The sequence below is a fragment of the Macrotis lagotis genome, chromosome X (assembly GCF_037893015.1).
Source record: "Macrotis lagotis isolate mMagLag1 chromosome X, bilby.v1.9.chrom.fasta, whole genome shotgun sequence".
In the NCBI taxonomy this organism is placed as follows: Eukaryota; Metazoa; Chordata; class Mammalia; order Peramelemorphia; family Peramelidae; genus Macrotis; species Macrotis lagotis.
The window spans coordinates 436,978,052-437,000,566 of NC_133666.1; the positions used below are offsets into that span (position 1 = coordinate 436,978,052).

A 22,515-nucleotide genomic window follows, 5' to 3' on the forward strand; every position below is an offset into this window, starting at 1 on the left:
ACTCTCAAACAATCTGACTTTTGACACTTGAAAGGAAAAATTTTCCATGTGCAATTGAGGAATAATAAAAGAAGGAAATATTCCTTTACTTTTCTTAAAGGAAAATGGTTTCAGTTTTATGACCCAACGAATAAGAAATTAGATAACACATAATAAAATAAATATACTACTTTATTCAACTGAATTCTCCTCAATTCAACAAGAATTTCTTTTCTACCTAAAATGCACCAAACACTGTTTCTACATGCCAGGGATCCAATTTTCTAAAGTCTTTGCTCCTAAGGATCTAATTAGTAATTCGAATAAGTAAATAAATAACTTGAGGAGCTGATACAGATAATAAATAACCTGATTAGAGAAAAAGCAGCAGCACCACCAATTATGCTCTTTTCCTCTACTCATAAGCTGCTGGTTGCTGCAGCGGAAGAAAGTCACCAACTATGCTGAGTGGATTTGTTGAAAATTCATGCTATTTGACTACAGCTAGAGTCTATTCTTGTTATTGTCACAGGTCAGATTTGAACTCAGAAAGATGAGTATTCCTGACTTCAGATCAGGAACTTCAACATTTACCTGAATTGACAATCTTGCTGTTCATTCTAATTGACTCCCTATCATAACCCTTAGGAACTATTCCAAGCCTTCTCATCTATCTTGAAGCCCTCATTTATACTCTTCCCTTCTCTCTCAGATTATCTTTTTTTTTAATGAAATAAAATTCAGCCTAACTTCTGGTCCTTATTGGTGTTATATCCTCTGCATTTTAAAATCTCCCTGTCTTCACTTACCATCTCCTTATTTGTTCTAGGTCTCAGAGTATTAGGTGCCTTCTTCTCTGCCAAGAGCAACCCTTCTATTTGAAACGCTGATAGCATATCTCTCTCTGTCTTCAATAGGAGCTTGTCCCATTGATCATATTTGAACTCTCCTTATCTGCTGGTTCATTCTCTACAGTCAAGCCCAGGTCTCCTTTTCCTCAATCTAAAAAAATAAAAATGAAGAACAAAAAGGCAAACTCCTTGCTGGTGCTGTCTTCTTGAGCTATCATACTATTTCTCTCCTCTTCCCTTTTCAAATATTACAGAGAATAATTTATACAGGCTGCCTCCACTTCCTTCCAATAATTCATTTAGTTTCTAATCTGACACCACTTATTCTATTGGCCTTTTCTCATTCCTTGCCCTTGAAGGTATAATTCCATTTTCCTAGTCCCTTAGGCTGGTATTCTAGATTCCTCAGTCACTCACCCAATCATTTCCAATCTGTTGCCAAGGCTTGCCACTTTCACCTTTGTAAGATCTCTCCACTATTCCCCTTAACTGCTCTAATTCTTTCCCACCTTAGGGCAGGCTTTCCTCTACATGCCTGGACTATTGCAATAGGTTGATGATGGGTCTCCCTGCCAAAAGTCTCTCCTCATTCCAGACAATCCTACATTTAGGAGCAAAAATAATTTTCCCACGTGCAAGTCAATCATGTCCTCTCTGCCCCCCAGATAAACTCCAGTGGCTCCCTATCACCTCCAAGATCAAATATAAAATCTTCTGATATTCAAAGCCCTCCATAGTCTAGACAGCCCTTTCCCCAGCCTACTTTGATCTAGTGACAATGACCTTATTGTTCCCAGAATAAGACACTTCATCTCTTTCCTCTGGGAATTTTCATTGGCTGGGCCACAATCCTGGACTATCTCCTTCCTTATATCTCTCTTGTGATTTACCTGGCTTCACATTCAGTTCAAATCCTGTCTTTTACAAGAAACATCTTCCAGTCTCTGTTAATTTTGGTACCTTCCTTTGTTGATTATTTCCTATTTATCCTCTTTTTACTTGTTTGTACATATCTGTTTGCTTTTTGCCTCTCTTATTAGACTGTGAAATCACAGAGGACAGGGACTTTTATTTTTGCCTCTTTTTATATCCTCAGAGCACAGTGTAACACACAGTAGGTTTGTTGACTTAATAGATGCTTGTTGACTGACCATTATCCACCTTTTCTTTTGGGATTCTATCTTCTCCCTTGGATAAGGCTTTCCCCCCCTGATTTTCTTCCATTTGTTCCTTCTTATGTTTAACCTTCTCATAGTTCTCAAACTATAGCCTGTAATTACGGTCCCTGTCAAGGCTAGTTCTTGTTCTTTTTATCCTTAGTCTTATCTGTCAGTTAGAGTCCTCCCCATCTCAGCATTACTTAGTATTTATTTGACATTTCCTATTTATTTATCTGTGAATGTGTCCCTCTTCACCCTCATCCCCAATATAAGGAAAAGTTCTTGGGGTGAGGTACTATTTCATTTTTGTCTTCATATCTTAGCTGCTAGCACGGAGTCCAGCACCTAATCAACTAACATTTATTAACCAGTTAGTATTTCTCAGGGACTGAGGTAGGGACTGGCTATTGAAAAAAACAAAACAAAACAAAAGTGAAGCAGTCCTTTCCCTCACATTCTATGTGAACATGTAGAAATAAAACAGGAGTTGATCCTTGAAAGTCCAGGAGCTAAACATAGAAAAAGAGCCCCTTAAGAGGTGTTAAAATGACTGTAAAAATGGGGCCATACCATCTGATTCCTTTATGAGACACAAAGGGGTGTGAGTGAATTAGAAGGGGAAAAGTGTTTCAGGATGATCAGTGATTGACTCTGTCCCTGGCTGAACTTTAAAAGTCACTTCAGTCAATCTAGAAGGAACTTAAACTTGAAGAGTAGACCAACTCCTAGATCCATAGAAAAATGCACAGAATTTAAGAAGAGGCAGAAAGGGAATCCACATGCATATGTAAAACTGAGAAAGAATCTTTAGGGCATAGCAGTTGTTAGAGAAGTTGAGGGAAGGATATGGAGGTACACTATATTGATAGAGATTGACTCAGTTCTGTTTTGCCCAGAAACCCTGAGGATCTTCCCTTCCCAGGTTTATGCACACATATAAACATATACACAATATATGCATATATAAAATACATATACAAATACACAAGCAAGAATACACACACATATAAATATAGATAGATATACATATATTTCTTGACTAGGTAAAAGAGGCCATTCTTTATCTCATTTCTTATTCAGCCTTTATCACTGAATGGATCCTGCCTCAGTCAAATGTTAAAAGATCTGTTAAAGATCTTAGCTTATCAAGGCCAAGCTCTCCTTCTACATCAGTGTCACCTCAAGTCCTCCAGATCCATAACTGGCCAAGGAACCCAACTAGCTCTACAGGAGAAAGTGAGGCTGATGATTTTGCACAGCCCTGCTTCATCTAAATCCAATTCACTTTAATGTCATGGCATCACCTCCCTGATATCATGATCTTTTTTAAAAACAAAGGACAAACAGCAAGAGACAAATGAATGCTTGTTATTTGGCTATAAAGTAGCGTTTGTCAACATACCTAGGCTCTGGCAGCTATTAAGGAGGTTTGGCTAATCAAAGGATACTGAAGTCTGCAGAATCTTGAACACTGATCATGTTAAAACTGATGAGTTCCCATCCAAAATATTTTTTGGAGAACAATTTAACAGACCAAGATATTTCATTGGGTTTTACAAAATCAATGAGTCAACCAACAAGCATTTATTAAATATTTACATAGTGTCCTCTAAGGGCTTATATTTGAATGGGGGGAGACATCATATAGAAATCAAAATACATGGATAAATGCAGAATAGATGGAAGTAATCTTTGAGGGAGTCTTGGGCCTCCTGAAAGAGGTAGCAGTTGAAAAGAGTCTAAATAGAAGATAGGGAGTCAGAGCTCAAAAGAAAGAGGACCCCAGCTATAGAGAAGGCAGGGAGATGGGCGATGGAGTATAGAAAAGAGATCAGCATGGATGGACTGTGACATATGCAGATGTGAGTAAAATATAAGAAAACTGGGAAAAAGCAGACAGAGGCCAGTTCTGAAAAATTTTAAATGTCAGATAAAGGATTTTATATTTGATCATGGAGGTAATAGGGAACTACTGGAATATATTAGATAGAGGAGATGGCATATCAGAATTACACTTTCAGAAAATCACAGTTGAATGGAAGATGAATTGGAACGAGGAGAGACTTGAGGTAGGGAGGTAGGGAGATCAATTAGGAGGCCAATGGATTAGTACAGATAAGAGGTGATGATGGACTGAATTAGTTTAGGGGCAATTTGTGTGTAGAGAAGTGAAAGTAAAGAGAGATGTAAAGGTAAAAAATGAAATGATTTGATAATGGCCTGGTTGCAAGTCTGAGAGACTGGGAGAATGGCAGTACCCTCTACAGTAATAGGAAGTCATACTTAAGAAACTCATGATGTGATTTATGGCCATTCCTAAAGCTGTGTTCAATCCAAGTTGTATTTGCTAAACCTTCTAATTTCCCATGCTACACTCTCATGAGGTTCCAGAAAATGATTGACCCTAATCTGTGCCTACAACACCATCCCATGAAATTTTAGCCCCAGATAACCCAGAAAACATATACTATACTTTCCAATTCTATAAGAAGTATGTTTCCATCCTGGCATAGATTAATGCCATCCCTTACTCTATTTAAAGTCCTAGGTAGTTTAAAATGTGTTTCCTCTAAACTTTAAATATCGTGAGGACACAATATGTGATTATTAATCAACAGAAAAAGGATATTTATGCACAAATACTTAAGTGCATAAATGTGTGTCTATATATGTGTATCTCTGTGTGCCTATGAGTATATATGTCTGTATATGTATGTGAACCTGCATCCCTCTGTATCTATCTCAGAAAGTATGCAATCTAGCTGTCTGATAACTAAACCATCAAGTTTTAAAAGTAAAATTTTCTGGAATATCTAAAAGAGAATTTTATCAACTAGGAAGAAGGGTTTGAGAAAGCTTCTTGTAGAGGATGGATGATTTATTCCACAGACAAAGAGCTGGAAAATGATACTTTACTTATTGCCAATACTGTTCTCTAGGCCTAATGAGAAGAGAAAATTCATTTCATTTCAACTGAATACAAGTCTTTGGGAGAGATACTAAAGTTCAGGGAGTAAAAGGTAGACAAGTTTGCTTGCCATGTAACATGGTATATAAAATTACTGTACTAAACTGTGGTACATGGATTCCAGGTTAAAAAAAATCTGATATTTACTGGAAAGGGAAAATAGATCTTCCCCCCCCCCCACAGACTTTTGAGCAAAGTATACCATAATCATATTTATGCCTGAAAATATTACTTTAGAAACTATATGAAGGTTGAGTTGCTGGAAGAAAGGAATAGAAATGAGAAGACATATTAGCAGGAATATCAAACTCAAAATATTCAAAACAGAACCAGTTCTCTAACTTTATCCCCAATCCATTTCTCTTCCAAACTACTCTGAAAGAAAACTTTGGAGTCATCTTAAATTCCCCACTTATACTTATTCTACATATGTGATGAGAAACCACATTTTGTTACTTTAAAAAAAATCACTGAAGAGAAACCAATAAGGAAGGGTAGAAGGAAACACAGATAAGCAGGGTACCTTTGAAAGTTACATCTTGAATTTATTAAATGTTTAAGTATAAGAATGTACTTAAAAGCAAATGCAAGCTGTAAATAATATAGATTTGTATCACTGTATCCTTTTATTCTTCTCCTTTGTTTTATTTGGTATTTGTAAAATTTTTAATAAAATATTTTAAAAAAATTAAAGAGAGTTTTAGTATGGATTGGATAAAATGACTTTGGAACTCAATTTCAATTCTCCATGAAAACATGATTCTTTGGTTTCATATCATTTATTCCAGCTTATAGGCAGAGAGAGAATCCAACCTACTAAATAAGTCCCTGTCATCCAGTCACCTCCCAAAACAAGGAATTTATTATTTCAAAAATAGCCCATTCCATTTTCATACAACAATAATTTTTTCTAAAATTCTTACTCAGACTGATAACAATCTGCCTCCCTCTAATTTCCACTTATTAGCCTTAGTTTTTCCCCTCAGAGAGCTGCAGTTAAAAAAAAATACAAAGCAACCTTGCAGATATTTGAAGAAAACTCTCTAAAGTTTTTCCTCTAAAGTTTTTTCTCTAAAGTTTCATTTTTTCAGGCTCAACATGTCAACTACTTTCAACAAATCTTTTTTATACTATGATTTCAATCATCATACTGTTTGTCTTTTTCTAAAGCAGTAACAACTGATAGGGAAGGCCTTAATCTTATACTCAAGACTTGTTTTTAAAATTTTTTTTATAATTGCATTTTAATATTAATTGGTTTCAGGAATTTAGATGACAGTGATTAGAATGTCATGTTTAGAGTCAAGAAGTTGTTCAGTCATTTCAGTTGAGTCTGACTCTTCATGACCCCATTTGGGGTCTTTTTGGGAGAGATACTAAAGTGGTTTGCCTTTTTTTCTCTAACTTATATAGATGAGGAAACTAAAGCAAATAGGATCAAATGACTTACCCCAACTATTTGAGGTCAAATTTGAACTCATCAAGATGAGTCTTCCTTATTCCAAGGCTATTACTCTATCCACTGTACCACCTAGCTGCACCTCAGTTTTTTCATTTGTAAAATGCACCAAAGAAGGAAATACAAAGCACTCCAGTATCTTTGTCAAGAAAATTCCAAATGAGGTCACAAAGATGACTGAAATGATTAAAAAACAACAAATTGGTTTCCTTTGTAATTCTGTATATTTTATTTTTATGCCTTTGAAAATATTATTCTGAGAATTCCCTTGGCTTCACTAGCCTGCCAAAATATACAAAAAGGTTAATAACCCTGGTCCAGACCTGCTTCAGATTATTAACATCCCTCAAGCACAGAGTCCAGAGATGAACAGAATAATAAACATTTAGTCTCATCTCATTTGGGATACTATACATCTATTACTGTCATTATTGCTATATACACCCAGGAAGACATAATCTTTTTTGAGAAAACTCCGATTGTTGACTATTATTGAGCTTGCAGTGTACAAAAACAAAACAAAACAGAAACTAAATCCTTCTCAGGCTGTCCATCCTTGTTTAGGTGCTTTTTTCTTTTCATTTCAACTGAATACAAGTCTTTGTACTTAGTCCTCTTCAGTTCTATCTTACTAGATTCAATCCATCATGTCTAGTCTGTTAGGATCTTTGGGGTTCCTCTTTCTGTCATTCACTGCATTGCCCATCTTAGCTTAGTGTCATTCACAAATTTGATAAGCCAAGATTCTGTCCACAAACAGAATTTCTGCATGACTGCTGTTGTATCTTTGTCTGTTATGTGTCACTATTTATTGAGGAGAATTGGAAAATACAAGCATTTGGAAAAGACATTTTGAGGCTAGCTACTTGTATCCTGTAGTATTCTAAACTTTGGGTAGGGGGAAATAGAAGAAGGACAACAATTTCTTTATTTATTGAATGGTGATTTAAAAAAAAATTCAGCTATCTTAATTACAATTGTCCACTCTCTTACAACAACAAAACTCTAAATGCTTCCTACTCAGTTTGTTGTCAACTCATTTTATAGTCATGTTTGCCTTACCATGACCCCATTTGTGGGTCTTCTTGGCAGAGATACTGGAGTGGTTTGCCATTTCTTTCCCCCCGTTCATTTTACAGATGAGGAACTAAAGCAAATAGGTTTAAATGATTTGCCCCAGATCACACACCTATTAAGTAGATGAGACCAGATGTGAATCATATAACTAAGTCCTCCTGATTCCAAATCCAGGGCTCTTTCTACTGAACAACTTAGCATCCCTTTTCACTCATGGAATACTTAATTATTTTATATTTACTTAATAGTCCCAAAAAGAAAAATTCTGCCACATTTCTAAACTTTGATATTGTAGAAGTGCTCATTTCTTTACTCTTTGTAAAAATGTGCTTTTTTGAAAAAAAGAGATTACAAAGGAAAAATAAACTGTTGCCAACAAAACTTCAAGCCATCTTTCAGTAACACATGCTTTTTTTTTTAAAATTTTAGGCTTCTTGGGTCCAGGAAATTCTCCATGAAATGGACTATGAGGAATGAAAAATAAATAATAACTAAATAAAACACCATTTCTAATGTCTAGTACAATTGTGGAATGATAATCTGTACCTTAAATTAAACTCTTCCCTCAAAAAGAAAATAGTTTTGAGAAAGACAGAAAGAGTAATATATATATTTTTTGTTGAAAGTAGAAAAAATATTCACTTAAGATCAGTTTTTCTCCCCAAGAATATGTTTGTTCACTTGTTGCAAGTCAAAGAACAAAGGATACTTGCTTTAGAGCACTAAAATAAAAATAGGATTATAAATCGCAGACAAGACAAACTCTTCAGTAACATTATGGAAAGTATAATGAAATGAATTATTTGCTGTTATATTTCTGTATTTGGAGAAAACTAGTTGCTACAGTAAAAGCAGTGCTAAGATCAGGAAGATCTGTGTTCAAATCATATCCCAGACATTTAACTAGCTGTGTGATCCCTAGGCATGTCATTTAACCTCTGGTGTATTTGATTCCTCAATTTTAAAACTGCACCTACCCAGAAAGGGTATTATGAGGATTAAATGGAACAATGCTTGTAAAAATACTCTTAACACAGTGTTTGACATATAAATGCTTATCTCCTTCCCTAGTCTTTGGAATTTTTCCCTAATATATTCCCTAATATAGGAGCCAGAGTTTATTGGTATACAGAATTCTTGAATAAGGAAACTCCCTCTATTAAATATAAGTTGACCCCCTTCTATGCAAAATCGTTTCAGTGAGTTTTATGTATGTGTGTATATATATGTATATATGTGCATATATATGTATATATGTGCATATATGTATATATGTGCATATATATATATATATACTTAATCTCTCTCTCTCTCTCAATCTCTCTTTCTCTCTCTCTCTCTCTCTCTCTCTTGAAGTCTTGCATGCATTTGAAAGGAAGAAATTTAACCTGATGGTTTAGAAAGAATGATGGATTAAAAGTCAGTGGATTTAGGTTTTAATTTTGGATCTTTTATTTACTAATTGTTTTTCTTTAATAAATTGCTATGATTACTGTCAGTAGAATATAAATTCCTTGAGACCAGGAGCATTTTTCATAGAATCCATGCAGAATATCACTTGGAATAGATTCATTTTGCATTTATATGCCTGGAACTAGCATAGTACCTGTCAGTAGTAGTAGTGCTTAATAAATGCTTATTGGAATAGATAGGATTGAATTCAATTAGTTTGGATTATATTTTCTCATTTGGAATATGAGGAAGGGGATTGAATAATATCCCCAAGTTTCTATGTTTCTCTAAATCTGTGATGTTAAGAACAGAAAAGTCTGTAGTGTCAGATGTAAGTTCTTTCTGTGATAGCATCAGAAAAGCAAATCCTAGCCAACAGCTGCTTTTTTAAAATGTAACAATAATAATGAAATAATAATGAAACAATAACAATGAAAATTTTGGAGGGACAGACAGTAATGAAATCTATCTCTAAATTCTGGAATATGATAGACAACAATGAACTGATGATTTACCTAAAAAGAATATCTACAACTCTGTAGTTAGATATGTACACTGAATTATGTGTGTGGAATACAAATTCCACTTGAAAATGTAATGCAAATACTCTTCTCTAAAGTGCACAAAATTAAACTATAGATATGGTTCTTATTACATAATACCACATGTAAATATCTTCAATTAAAAACTCTTTGTCATGGAAACCACTTTCAAAAGATCTCTACATTTTCTGGCAAAGTATATCTTATTTATCCAGAATAAATATTCATGGAAAAAATTACAAATGAGTATTTTCCTAGACAAAATGTTTCTGTCAGCCTGTGATGTGCTACTCTGCTTCTGTTGGAGTATTTGTAGATCGAATATGGCATAATAAATCTCAAAAAGCTGGTAAGAATATTATACTTTTTTCCCACCTCACTAAAAGGGCATGTAGATGACTTACGCAAATCACATCTTCAGAGAAACTGAAGATGTTACCTAATTTGAGGATGAAAGCATATTGGCTAAATCTACATTCAAGTTAGAAACCAACTCAGCTTTGATGTACCTGGTTACTTCCGGGAATTCACTTATGTTTGTTCTCTTTCCATCAATGAAGATCATAAACTTTCTGTATTTCAAGTAGACACTTTGAACACAAGTAGTTGTTTCCAAAAAAATTCCCTGTCTGGTATTCAATTGCTTCTAGACTTAGATAGGCCTGTCTTCAGAGAGTATATAGTCTAAAGCCAGGTTAGTATGGGAAATATTTTCATCTCTTTAGGACATTCCAAAGCTGGAATCTACTGAAATAATTTCCCCAAATTAGCATCAGTCACATGCCAAGAAGAGGTATCAGAGTAAGACTTTAGTATTTAGTATTGAACATTCTCAAGAAAATGTGATGTTAAATCAAATGAAAGCATAACATATTTTGACTTTTTATAAATTTCTAAATACCTTCTCCTTCATTTCTGAAGCAATTGGGGTTAAAAGACCATTCAAAGTCAAACAGCTAGTAATTGTTTGAGATCAAATTTGAATTCAGGTCCTCCATATTCCAAACTCCATACTCTATATCTATTGTGTTATCTAATTGACCTTGTCACCATCTTTTCTTGCTTCCCAGACATTTAAAACTGCACTCCTGTTGTTGCCCTTTCAAGTGTCAGTCCTCTCTATTAATTAGACATAGTTTATAACTCTGATTGTGACCTGGAAAGAACTTAAGAGGTCATCTAAGTACTAATTTATACATGAGAAAAATGAGTTGCAGAGAGATAACGGGATTCAACCAATATTATAGAGGTAATAAGTAACAGAATTGAGATTGAAACCCAATCCTCCCCAAACTGAATTTCTTTAATTGTTTTGAGTCTGGAAGCTATCCCCCAAAAAGTTTCACTTTCTCCCATTTAGGCTGCATGTATAATTTGCAACCTTTGCTAATTGACAAGGATTTTGACAATATTTGAATTAAAAGTTAGACATGGGAGAAATTTCTTATTAACTAGCTATTGCTCCATCAAGAACTGACAGAATGGGATATCTCATTTTCCAGGTCAAAAACAACTGACCTGGAAAATAGATCCAGAAAGATAATTAAAAAATTATTGTACTACCTAAAAGTCATGACCAGGAAAAAAGCCTAGACTTTATTTGTTTATTTTTGCAAGGCAAATGGGGTTAAGTGGTTTGCCCAAGGTCACACAGCTAGGTAATTATTAAGTGTCTAAGGCAGGATTTGAACTCAGGTACTCCTGACTCCAGGGCCGGTGCTCTATCCATTGTGATACCTAGCAGCCCCTATTTTTTAAAGAGTTTCTCTAGGAAATTACTCTGATATCCTAGAAACAAAGAGCAAAATAGAAATTGAGGGAATCCTCTGATCACCTCTTGAGAGACCCCTCCTCCAAAGAAAAAAAAAACTCCCCGAAACATTATAACAAATTCCAGAACTTCTAAGTCAAAGAAAAAATATTACAAGCAGTCAAAAAGAAACAATTCAAATATTGTGGCAATACAGTCAGGATTACACAGGATTTAGCAGTGTCTACATTAAGGACTCATAGGGCTTGGAATATGATATTCTAGAAGGCAAAAGACCTTGGATTACAACCGAAAATCAACTATGTAGTAAACCTGAACGTTTTCTTTTGGGGGGAAAAGATGAATATTCAATGAAATAAGGGACTTTCAAACTTTCCTGTTGAAATGATCAGAGTTGAACAGAAAGTTTGATCTCCAAGTACAGGACTCAGGCAAAGCATAGAGAGGATGGATGAGAAGGGCAAATTATGAAGAATTTAATGATGTTGAACTGCTTGCATTCCTGTGTGGGAAGATGATACTGATAACTCATATGAACCCAATCATTTATTACAGCATTTAGAAGGAGCATATATAGACAAGGCACAGGAGAGAGCTGAATATGAAGGTATAATATATTATAAAGATGGAGTCAATGGGTGAAAAAGTAATGTCCTGGGGAAAAAAGGGAAAGGAGAGGTAGAATGGGCTAAAATATTTCATGTAAAAGAGTCAGGAAAAGGCTTTTGCAATGGAGTGGAAGGTGGGGGGAAGGTGAGGGGGATTGAGTTGGCTTTCATTCATCGGAAGTGGCTCAGAGAGGAAATAATATACACACTCATAGAGTATAGAAATCTATTTTGCTCTAGAGGGAAAAGGAGGGGAAGGATATGGGAGAAAGGGGGCAGGGGAAAGGCGGAGGGGTGTAGGTGATAGCAGAGAGAGATTGTGGAAGAGGATAGGCAGATGATACACACTTTTTTTTTGCAAGGTGGTGGGGTTGGATGACTTTCCCTGGGTCACATGACTATATGGTTGTAGGGGTGTGAGACTGGATTTGGATTCTCGGTCTCCTGGATTCAGGGTCAGTGCTCTATTCACTGCACACACTTTTGAGGAGGGACAAAGTAAAAGGAGAGAGAGAGAGAGAGAGAGAGAGAGAGAGAGAGAGAGAGAGAGAGAGAATAGAATAAATGGAAATGAGGAGGAATGTGGGAAAAAATATTGAAGCAACTTCTCTGATGGTCTTATGATACAGAATGCGATACCTCTCTGAGACAGAGTTAATGATATTTGAACACTTTTTTTTTCTTTTTCTCTCACTTTATTTTTTGTGAGGTTTCTCTCTTTGGGGGAGGAGGGATGTTTACTTTTACAAGACTATGGTAGTAATGTGTAAATAATTAAATTTTAAAAATAAATAAAAGTCACATCAAAAAAAAAAACCCAACAGAATAGGAGATCTCATTGTTCTGCATGAGGACTAGGAAGAAAGGCAACTTTGCTGGTGAGACAGTGTGGAGAGGGAAAACTACTATTGTTGGAATGAATTCAAATCCTGATGTTGTCACTTCCTCCCTGTGTAGCCTGTTATTTGTTCCATTTCTAAATTCTTTGCTCCTATTTGATCCTAAAATTATCCTATGATTATTTTCACTTCCAGTCTCAGTTTTCTCCTCTGTAAAAAGAGATAATATTTCCAACACATAGATGCTCTGAGATAATCCTTAAAATGCTACACAAGTATGAATCATTACTATTTTGATGATAATGTTGATTGCTTCAAAGGCAGTATCAGAGCTTAGAGTGATGGAACTGACCTTAAGTCTAAATCAGTATAAAGGACTGAGGATGAGTCTCAGAACCTGCAAGTGGACTTTGTGATATGGCTTCCAGCAGATAGTATAAAGCCAAACATGTGCTCTCTGATTACATGGAAAGCCAGCTGTGCCTGCAAACTATCAGCTGCTGGCCTGGAGTTGTCGTTTTTCTGCAAGAGGGAATCCCACACCAATATGAACATCACATAAGTCTCTATTAGCTAATGCAGACTATCCAGACAGCAGCAGTGATTAGGTAGCCATAATGTGATCTGTGCTTCCAGTGTGTCAGAATAAGTTCAGTATCCATTAATTGAGTCCTTCTTGTATTCTGTTGTTTATGTCCTGCACAGATGCCTTGAGGTCTGTCTCTACCAAGGGTGGTGGGGGTGGTGACAGAAATTTAGTCATTTCTGAAGAAATGAAAAAAACATAGCATTGACATAATAAAGGAGTTCAGCAAAGTTAGAAAATGCATCATGTAATAGTCTTGTCTTCATTTGGATGTCTGACTACTTTTAGAAAACTATCCCTGAGTTTCAGAAGGCTGTAGCTCAAATGTCAACTTTCTAGGCTGGTTTGCTTTGCCTATTTATTTTCTTGCTATGCTGCCCTCTGGCAAACATGACACCCTCAGATAATCTGATGAACTGGAACACAATTGCTTTTTACTAGCACAATACTTCATTATATATTTGTTTTGAAAACAGTTTTCAGAGCCTTGGAGGATGTCAGCAAAAGCAAGAGAAAGAATGTGGATGTTGTTACAAGGTCAGCTTTTCAGAAACTGTAGGCAGGAGTCACTGGCATCCTGTCAAACAATCACCATGGGAAGTATGGCCATTCATGGGCAATGATTCAGCAGGTCTGACAATACCAAATACAGTATCCCAGCTAATGTGCAAGATACTACGCACCCACACTCCTCCCGAGAGCACTGCCAAGGCAAAAGATCTTATTTTTCAAGTTTATTTAGAAGCAACTATGGGGAGGTTATTAAATATCCATTCTGAGTTCTTTCTCTGTAAAGTGGATTTTAAAAATGTATCTGGGTTTTGTAACACAGAACACAAAAGCATTCAAGTTGAAGGCTGAGGTAATTTTTTTTTCTTTTTAAAGCAACATATTTAGTGTATTGGACTGCTGAGAATCAGGCCAATGTGAAAAGCAAGAACATATGTACAGCACAGTGCCATCACCTTACTCTTCCATCTCTGTGCTTGGTGACCAGGCAGGAAGTAAATTGGATTTGTGTGTGTTTTTAAAAATATTGGCCTCAGTGTTTGTTAAAAGTGCCAGATTGAAGATTAACATTTCAAGCCAATAAAGGGGGGGGGGAAGCAAAAACAGCAATGTATTACTGAATTGACAATAGAATTCTACTCATTTTCAAGGGAGTTCCAAGGAGTAAGAGGGAATATTAGTCTCCATGGTCTATTTAATTCTGGCCACTATGCTGATTGGCAAGGAACCTGTCAACTTAATGTCAACAATTTGTTAAGCTGTTTCCTATCTAATATCTCTTGAGGGAAAACCAAATAAAAGGAAGTGCTAGAATAATATCTGCTGGACTTCAAGTCAGGAGACCCAAATATAAATACTAACACTGAACTTACTACTTTGGCAACCTATCATTTTATTTCCGGTCTCAGTTTCCTCATCTATAAAATGAAGATGGGGGTGCTGGGGGCTAATATTTTTCCTATGTACCTCATCATATGATTACTAGGAAAAGTACCTTGCAGATTTTTCAAGAACTAAATACTTTTATAGCTATTTCATAACTTTGATTTTGATATGAGTCAAGATAAGAAAAAGTTAGGAGTAATCATAAGTAGTAGAGGCAATGAGGTGCTGAACCCTGAAGTCAGGAAGAGCTGAATTCTACTGTGACATCCTGGGCAAATCTGTCAGTCATAGTTTCCTCGTTTGAAAAATGAGAATGATAACATCTGCCAGACCTGTCGTGTGGATAACTTGAGATAATTTTTGTAAAATGTTTTGGAGTGTCTTCTTTTCCTTCTATCTTTCTTCTTTCCTCTTCCTTTCCCTCTTTCTCTTTCCTTTCCTTTCCTTTCCTTCCTTTCCTTTCCCCCCCTATCTTTCCTTTCTGTCTCTGCCTCTGTATTTCTCTCTCTGTCTCTTTGACTCTCTGTCTCTCCCTCCCTCCCTCCCTTTCATTAACTAGATGGCATAGTATTTAGACCTGAATTCAAATCTGACCTCAAACACTTAACTGTGTGATCTTAGGCAAAGTCACAGCCTTTTTTTGCTTCAGTTCTTTCAATTATAAAGTAAAAAAATAATTACAGAACCTATTTCTCAGGGTTGATGTGAAGATTACCTGACGTAATATTTATAAAATGCTTAGTACAGAATGTGGTATTAATTATTATTATTATTAGCATTAGTAATATATCATAGAGGCAAAAAGCCAACAAAGAATCCCTAAAACCCCAACATAATTTCAATCCCTACAAAGACAGAGAAACTATTTTGGGCAGTTTAAATAAGATAGTAGGTATGAGGATTGATGAACAAACTCTCTAAGCACCTAGAGTACTAGGTGGTCAAGTGACTTGTCTAGGATCATTCAGGTAGTATGTCAGAAGTAGGAGCAGAACTTGTGCCCCAAGGACAGATCCCTATTGATTACACCAAACTGGCTCTCAGATAAATGAATAAAAAACTAGAAACATGTAGTAATAACTATTTGACTGAATAATGCCTATGGCTTTATGAACCCTATGCACAAGTCAAAATTTAAAGTCTAAAAAGGAAGGGAAAAGGAAGGGAAAAGCATTAAAATAGTGCCTTTTATGTTCTAGGCCTTGAACTCAAGTGCTTTTTACTCATTTAATCTCATTAGACAAAAGTGCATGGTACAAGAGGAGACATTGCCTCTCTCAGCTCTGAATGTTTTCTTTCGCTTCTCAGTTTTGCCTAGTGGTTTCCCTGGCTTTCTTCAAGGCCCACTTAAAACCTTAACTTCTACAAAAAGCCTGGTCAAACTCCTTTTTGTTCTAGTCCTTTTCTTCTCTTAGTTATTTCCCATCTAACCCGAATATAGCTCATATGTGCACATTTGATTTCCTCCCCTATTTGATTGTGAACTTGAAATTTAAGGAACTATCTTTTGCCTTTTTTTTACATCTCATTATCTGTCACAAAGCAGATGCTTAATAACTGTTTGTTAAATGACTTTTAATTTTAAGGCTACTAATGATTCTTTTTTAACATTTCTCCTACTTCTATAGGATTTAGTGCTGGGAAAAAATTCTAGAAGCCATCTAGTATTACCTCTCATTTTATAGATGAAGTAACTAAGGACCAGGGAGGTTCTGACCAAGATCTCATGAATATTAAATAGCAAGACTGATTTTTAACAAAGTTGCTCTGACTATAAATTCAGTTAGCATTCTACTTCTGTAAAAAAAAATCACTGGACAAATGTTTTCTGCTCCATCTTAAAATCCTGTGTTTCAGAAGACAATAGATGGTTATTTTTGTGTCCAACTTTACATGATCCTATGAACCAAATTTCTTGACAAAGATATTGGAGTGGTTTGCCATTTTCTTCTCCAGTGTGTCTTTATTTAGAAGATGAGAAACAGAGTCAAATATGTGATAAGTGACTTGTCCAAGGCCACACAGCTAATAGGTACCTGAGGTCACATTTGAACTCAAATCTTCCTAGTTCCCACTCCATGCTTTAACCACTGTACCACCTAACTACTATAGAGATACTTAAAATAAGCTAAATATCTTGACAATGAGAATGTCTGACTAAAGTTTGGCCAGGGTTGATTCACATCCTATGTTTTTCGTCTTCACACTCCTGTTTTTTCCTAATTTCAGTTCCTTAATCAAACCTAAATCTCAGTTTCTTCCTTCAGGTGACTCTGTTACTACAAAATAAACTAAACACATGGTTTCCTGATTTTTCTGTTCAAAATTCTAATAACAACAATTACTTACATTTCTCTAGTGTCTTATGATTTCAAATATTTCTAGTTTTAATTTACAAGTACCTTACTCTAAAATTTAACTAAAAATTAATTTCTAATGCCAAATATTAGCTCTAGCATCAGTTCTTCAAATTCACTCCAGCTATTATAGCTTCAATTAAAGACAATAACTTGAAGGTTAAGTAAGACACAGATGTGCTAGTAGGAGGTTTTATTAAATGTGGTAGAAAAGGATAACTTTGTTGTCTCATATTGTTAATAAAATGCAGTGGCATGCTTATCCTTTTATCCACTTGCCAATAATCACAAAATCAAACTGTACTCACTAGATTTTCAAAGCATTGTTCTCTCCTGGTTTAATTCCTACCTGTCTGACCAATGCCTGGAAAATAGTATCCACTTTATGCATATATTTGTTTTTTTCACTGATTCTTTAATTTCCACTTGCTGGATCATCATCCATATCCTGCCTGCTAAGATTGGATAGGCTCCAAAGCTCCCTATCTTATATCATTTTCTCTCTTTTAATACTATATTTAATACTTGTCTATATTATCAGTTCCCACAGATCAACTCTCATAGATGAAGATATTATCCCAAATCTCCATATCTAATCCACATCTCTCTCTTAATGTCTAGCTACAGTACATCACTGGTGATAAATGAATATATTTACTTGAATGTCTCACAGATATCTCAAAAATAGAATGTTCAAAATAGAGGTCACTATCTTCTCTAAATTTTTTTTTTTGTAACTTCCCTTTTTGCTAAGAATTTAAATATCCTTACAGAGGATGTAACCAATTTGGTACTAGCCTCCAATTTTCTCTCTTTCACTCCCCTTTACATTCCTCCCTCATCTAATCATTCTTCCATCTTGTTAATTCTTTTTTTTTTTTATTTTTGCAAGGCAGTGGAGTTAAGCGACTTGCCCAAGGTCACACAGCTAGGTAATTATATTATGTCTGAGGTCAAATTTGAACTCAGACCCTCCTGACTCTAGGGCCTATGCTCTATTCATTGTACCACATAGCTACCCTTTGTCTTGTTAATTCTTTCTCTAAGCTGTTGACTGTCTCATCTCAAATCACATAACCACAATCCAAGTTTAAGCCCTTTATTGCCTCATGTTTAAACAATTGCTGTACTCCCCAGTACCAATTTGGTTCCTCCCCTCTTCAATCAAACCTTAAAAAAAAACCCTGTAAATTCTAAACTGACAAGCTGACCAAAAAACTTCAGTGTTACCCCTCAGTTTCCAGGATTTCTAGGATAAAAAACATATTCTTTGTTTGGCACTTAAAGCCCTTCCCAATTTGGCTCCAATCGATATATATACATTGATTTCACATTATTCTTTTTCATGTCTTTACAGTCAAATTGACCTACTTGCTGTTCCATATTTGTGGAATTATTTTTCGATATGTCTTTTCTACAGGCTGTCAGCTGGTGTGACAAAAATTAGCTGAGAATCTGTTGATAGAATCTGCTGCCAATTATAAAATCAATAATGCAGAGATATGGAAAACTGGTTTATTATGCTCTGAATTTAGACTTACTCAATGCAAAAAACCAGTAAGCCCAGAGCAGAAGGTTTAGTAATCTTATATAGTCTTTGGTTACATAAGCAAGATGGGTACAGGGGAATTTCAAGGAGAAGGTGATTTACAGACCAAAGAACAGATAACAAAAGAACTTTATGGGTAAAACAGGAATCTAGCTGGTAAATTGTAAAAAGCAAAAACTAACTATTTAACTTAAGGACAATATAAGTTGATATTTTAATTTTGTTTTGTAGACTCTAGTCTATTATGGCAGTAATAAAATTGAACAAGAATATCTTTTATTACACATGGGATCTCACCCTTCTCATCTCCAGATTTACAATCCTTAGTTCCATTCAAAGCTCAGTTCCAGGCTTATCTCCTGATCATTCCAATGGTTGATGTTTTCTTTTCCTACCCTGCCCCTACCCCTATTTTCTTTCTTTCTTTGTTTTTTTGCTTGTTTCCTTTTTTTCTCTTTTTTCTATGTTATCTGTCTTTGCATTTACTTATTTTTACTCCTTGTATCCCACACTGTAGAATGTAAGCTTCTGGAGTACATAGATATTTTGTGCTTTTATCTTCATGGATTAATACAGGTGCTTGAATATGGCAACTACTTAATAAAGGGCTTATAGAATTGGATGATTGGTAAATGATAATCCTTAAAGGAGATGTTATTCATTCAGATACATGGAATGCTTCTTTCCTCCCATTCTTCAGGAAAATAAAGTTACCTAAAATGTGGTAATGATATCCCAGAATTTCAATATATAAAATAGATTCATTTCTTTATATACATATTCCGAGGACCACAGGAAAGAACCTTAGAGGGTATCAAGGTTAACTCTTTCATTTTACAGATCAGGAAACTGAGGCTATGTGATTTGCTGGAGTCATATATAGCTAGTTAATATGTAAGGTGGAATATCATTAATTAACTAAGCATGGACTATGAGTTAAGAACCTCTGATTTGGTACACCTATGAATTCATGTAGGAAAACAATATCTAAATAATTACAACAATGCAAACAGAGCAACTTATAAAATAAAACTGAATGTTATGTCATTATAATGATCAATATTGGACCCATAAAGAATTGAGTAAATGCACCTTCATCCTTTCACTGAAGACATGGGGCACAGTAGGGGTATAATGTTGTGGATAATATTATATGTTAATGTTTCGGTTGGTTTTGCTGAACTATTTTAAAAAAAACCTGATACAGAAGGATACTTGGGTAGCATGGGGGAAGGTTATATTCATAAATGAACGTGATATAAAAACAAGAAGTATCAAGAATTTTTTAAAAATTGATGTAGAAAAATGTAGATACAAGTATTTATCTTCTGTATCTTCTTTCCTCTAACCATTTTCAGACTCTATTACATTGCGAATCTGGATTGTGGAAACCAACTGCTCTTTTTATATTTTGTTAAAAAAAGTCTAACATATTTCTTAATTATCCTCTTTAAGGAATGTCAATATAAATAAATACACATACATGTGCATGTATATGTGTTATCACAAATATGTATGTATATATGTGTATATATATATATATATATATATAGCTAGCTATAGATATAAATGCCCTATGTGTGTGTGTGTGTGTGTGTGTGTGTGTGTATGTATGTATACACATACCAAAACAAAAATTTTAGGCAATTCAGGGCAGGTTAAATATTTTTGAGGACTGAGATTCATTAAAGAGAAAAAATGAAGTTTTTCTTTTAGTTTTTATGCCTTAATTTTTTAAAAATTGCTTTTACTCTTGTATCTAAGGAATTAAGAATGGATTCCTGGAATTCCAAACAATTGAGATATTAGTATCATATTTCAATTATAGAGTCAGATTTTTTTCAAAATCACTCAATAGCTACCACACTGATACTTTAACTATACATTTTTTTACTATTGACAAGTGGGAAGAGAGAAATGGGGGAGGGGGAGAGAAAGAGAGAGACAGACAGACAGACAGACAGAGAGAATGAGAATCTTTACCATTCTGACAGGATACTGCTTTTACTGCTTAAGGCTACTTCCCGGGGGTGGGGGGATGTATGTGTCACATTATTTAAGCCTGTCACATCTTTAAAATATGGGTTGGGAAACCTGGAAGGATAAACAACTTCAATATGAGGAACTCAAGATTGCTCTCTGACCCATAAGTCTAGGGAGAAAAGGGTTAATTATGATTGGCAGCTCATCTCAAGCCCTGTTAGAACACAATAGTCATCAAAAGAAGGGGTATAATGGCCTGATCCTGAGGAACTCAAGATAAGAATAGCTCATTCTTCTTGAAATGAAATTTAAAGCAGGACAATGTTTAAGGGGATGAAATCAGACAATACAACTTTCACTGTCATTTAACTATGGTTAATCATTTTAATGAATGGTTTGTTTCCCTTCTCAAGAGACAGACTGTCTATGGTAAAATGTTGCAACATTAAAATCAGAAATGAAAATGTTACTTAGAAATCTCTAATTAAGAAAACAAAAATGCTTTGGGACTATAGTAAAAATGATGAAGATATTGAAAGTATATTCTACAGTGGAATTCCCTTAACTACAGAAAGACAAGAACGTAAGGGACATAGATACAGCAAGATCTGCCATAAGAAAAACAAAACAGTTGAAAACTAGTTTATTCATATATAGATTCATTTATTTATGTGTTTGATTACTTTACATATGCATATGGCCAATGGTAAAATAATAACAGATAATACATGAAGGAAAAATTTTTAAAAATGTATTTATTTATTTCTCAATTTCTACCTCCTTGGGGGAGGAAATGATAGACATGGGAAAAGAGAAGGGAGGAAAGAAAGTTAGGGAGTATAAAGTGAGTGCCACATTCCTTTGTAGATATGACATGTACAAAACATTCTCCTCTCCTTCTCTCCTGAAGTACCTGCATTTACTTCAGGCTGAGGTTATAAGACGTTTCAGGGAAAGATTTTTGACTTTTAGGTTTTCCTACACACAAAGAGAATATTTGTGATTGTTAATAAAGAATAAATATTTAAACTTCCAATGTAAAAACAAACAACGCAATTTTCAAAATAATTAAGTCTATGGTTTGGTGTACATCAGGGTCTATGCACATTATTGGGACAGAGAAAGGCTTTTTAAAATGAGTAGTAATCTTAGTCTAGACAATTTTGGAAATTAGTGTCTAAACAAATCTTGTATACAAATTAGGGTATATCAAAGTGACAGATGGATAAATGATATTTCTGTGTCATTTGATTTCTATAGCTCACATGCAAATCAAACATGTCTCATGTAATAATAATTCTTACAGATGAAATGTATGAATGAAATGCAACACTCACTCACCTAGTTAGACTTTTGTACACCCATGCCTTTGCCAGAATCAGAAAGTTAAGTGGAAGGGAGAAAAGGGAGAGGGTTGTGGGATTCAGAGGACAGGAAAACTAGGGAAGGGATTAAAGGGTGGAGAAATGGGAACAAGCTGGCAACATACTTGGGCAGTTCCATTATCTCCCTCTGTCAGAACAAAGACCCACAGATTGTGTTAAAGGAGAGGAATGGAATAACTATTCCACTTAGATTTCATACAGCTGTGGAGTAGGCCCCTCTGAGATGGGTGCAATTGGGGAGTGGGAGGAAAAGAAAGCCTTTAGCTCAGTTGCTTGGATGCCCTGCCTTTGCAATTGAGAATTTTTTTCTTGCTTGGCTGAATTAAATAATATTTTATATTAATAGAATGCCAAAAGGTTCTGCATCTTTTGGATTTTTTAATTTCTGAATTCCCAGATTATTGTTATTTAGTATTCTAACAGTTCTGTAAATGGAGCACAGTGGAGTAAATCTTCCCACTGGCAAACAATCCCAAAGTGTCTCCCCTTTAGTTCACCTTCTTAATTATGGCTTGTTCCAACTACAATTAAATTTTTTGTGTATTACATTATAA

The 22,515-nt window shown here is 35.1% G+C and overlaps 1 protein-coding gene across 16 annotated transcripts in view; it reads right to left on the reverse strand.

Moving 5' to 3' along the window:
* Positions 1-22,515, reverse strand: part of DTNA (dystrobrevin alpha) — a 499,301-nt gene that overhangs the window by 266,781 nt on the left and 210,005 nt on the right. Inside the window, exon 1 of one of the 16 annotated variants that reach the window (XM_074205351.1) lies at positions 789-15,195. The exons of the other annotated variants lie outside the window; for them this stretch is intronic. The gene's annotated coding sequence lies outside the window, so the exon portion shown is untranslated. Of the gene's footprint in view, positions 1-788; positions 15,196-22,515 lie in introns of those variants that run through there. 16 annotated transcript variants of the gene reach the window in all.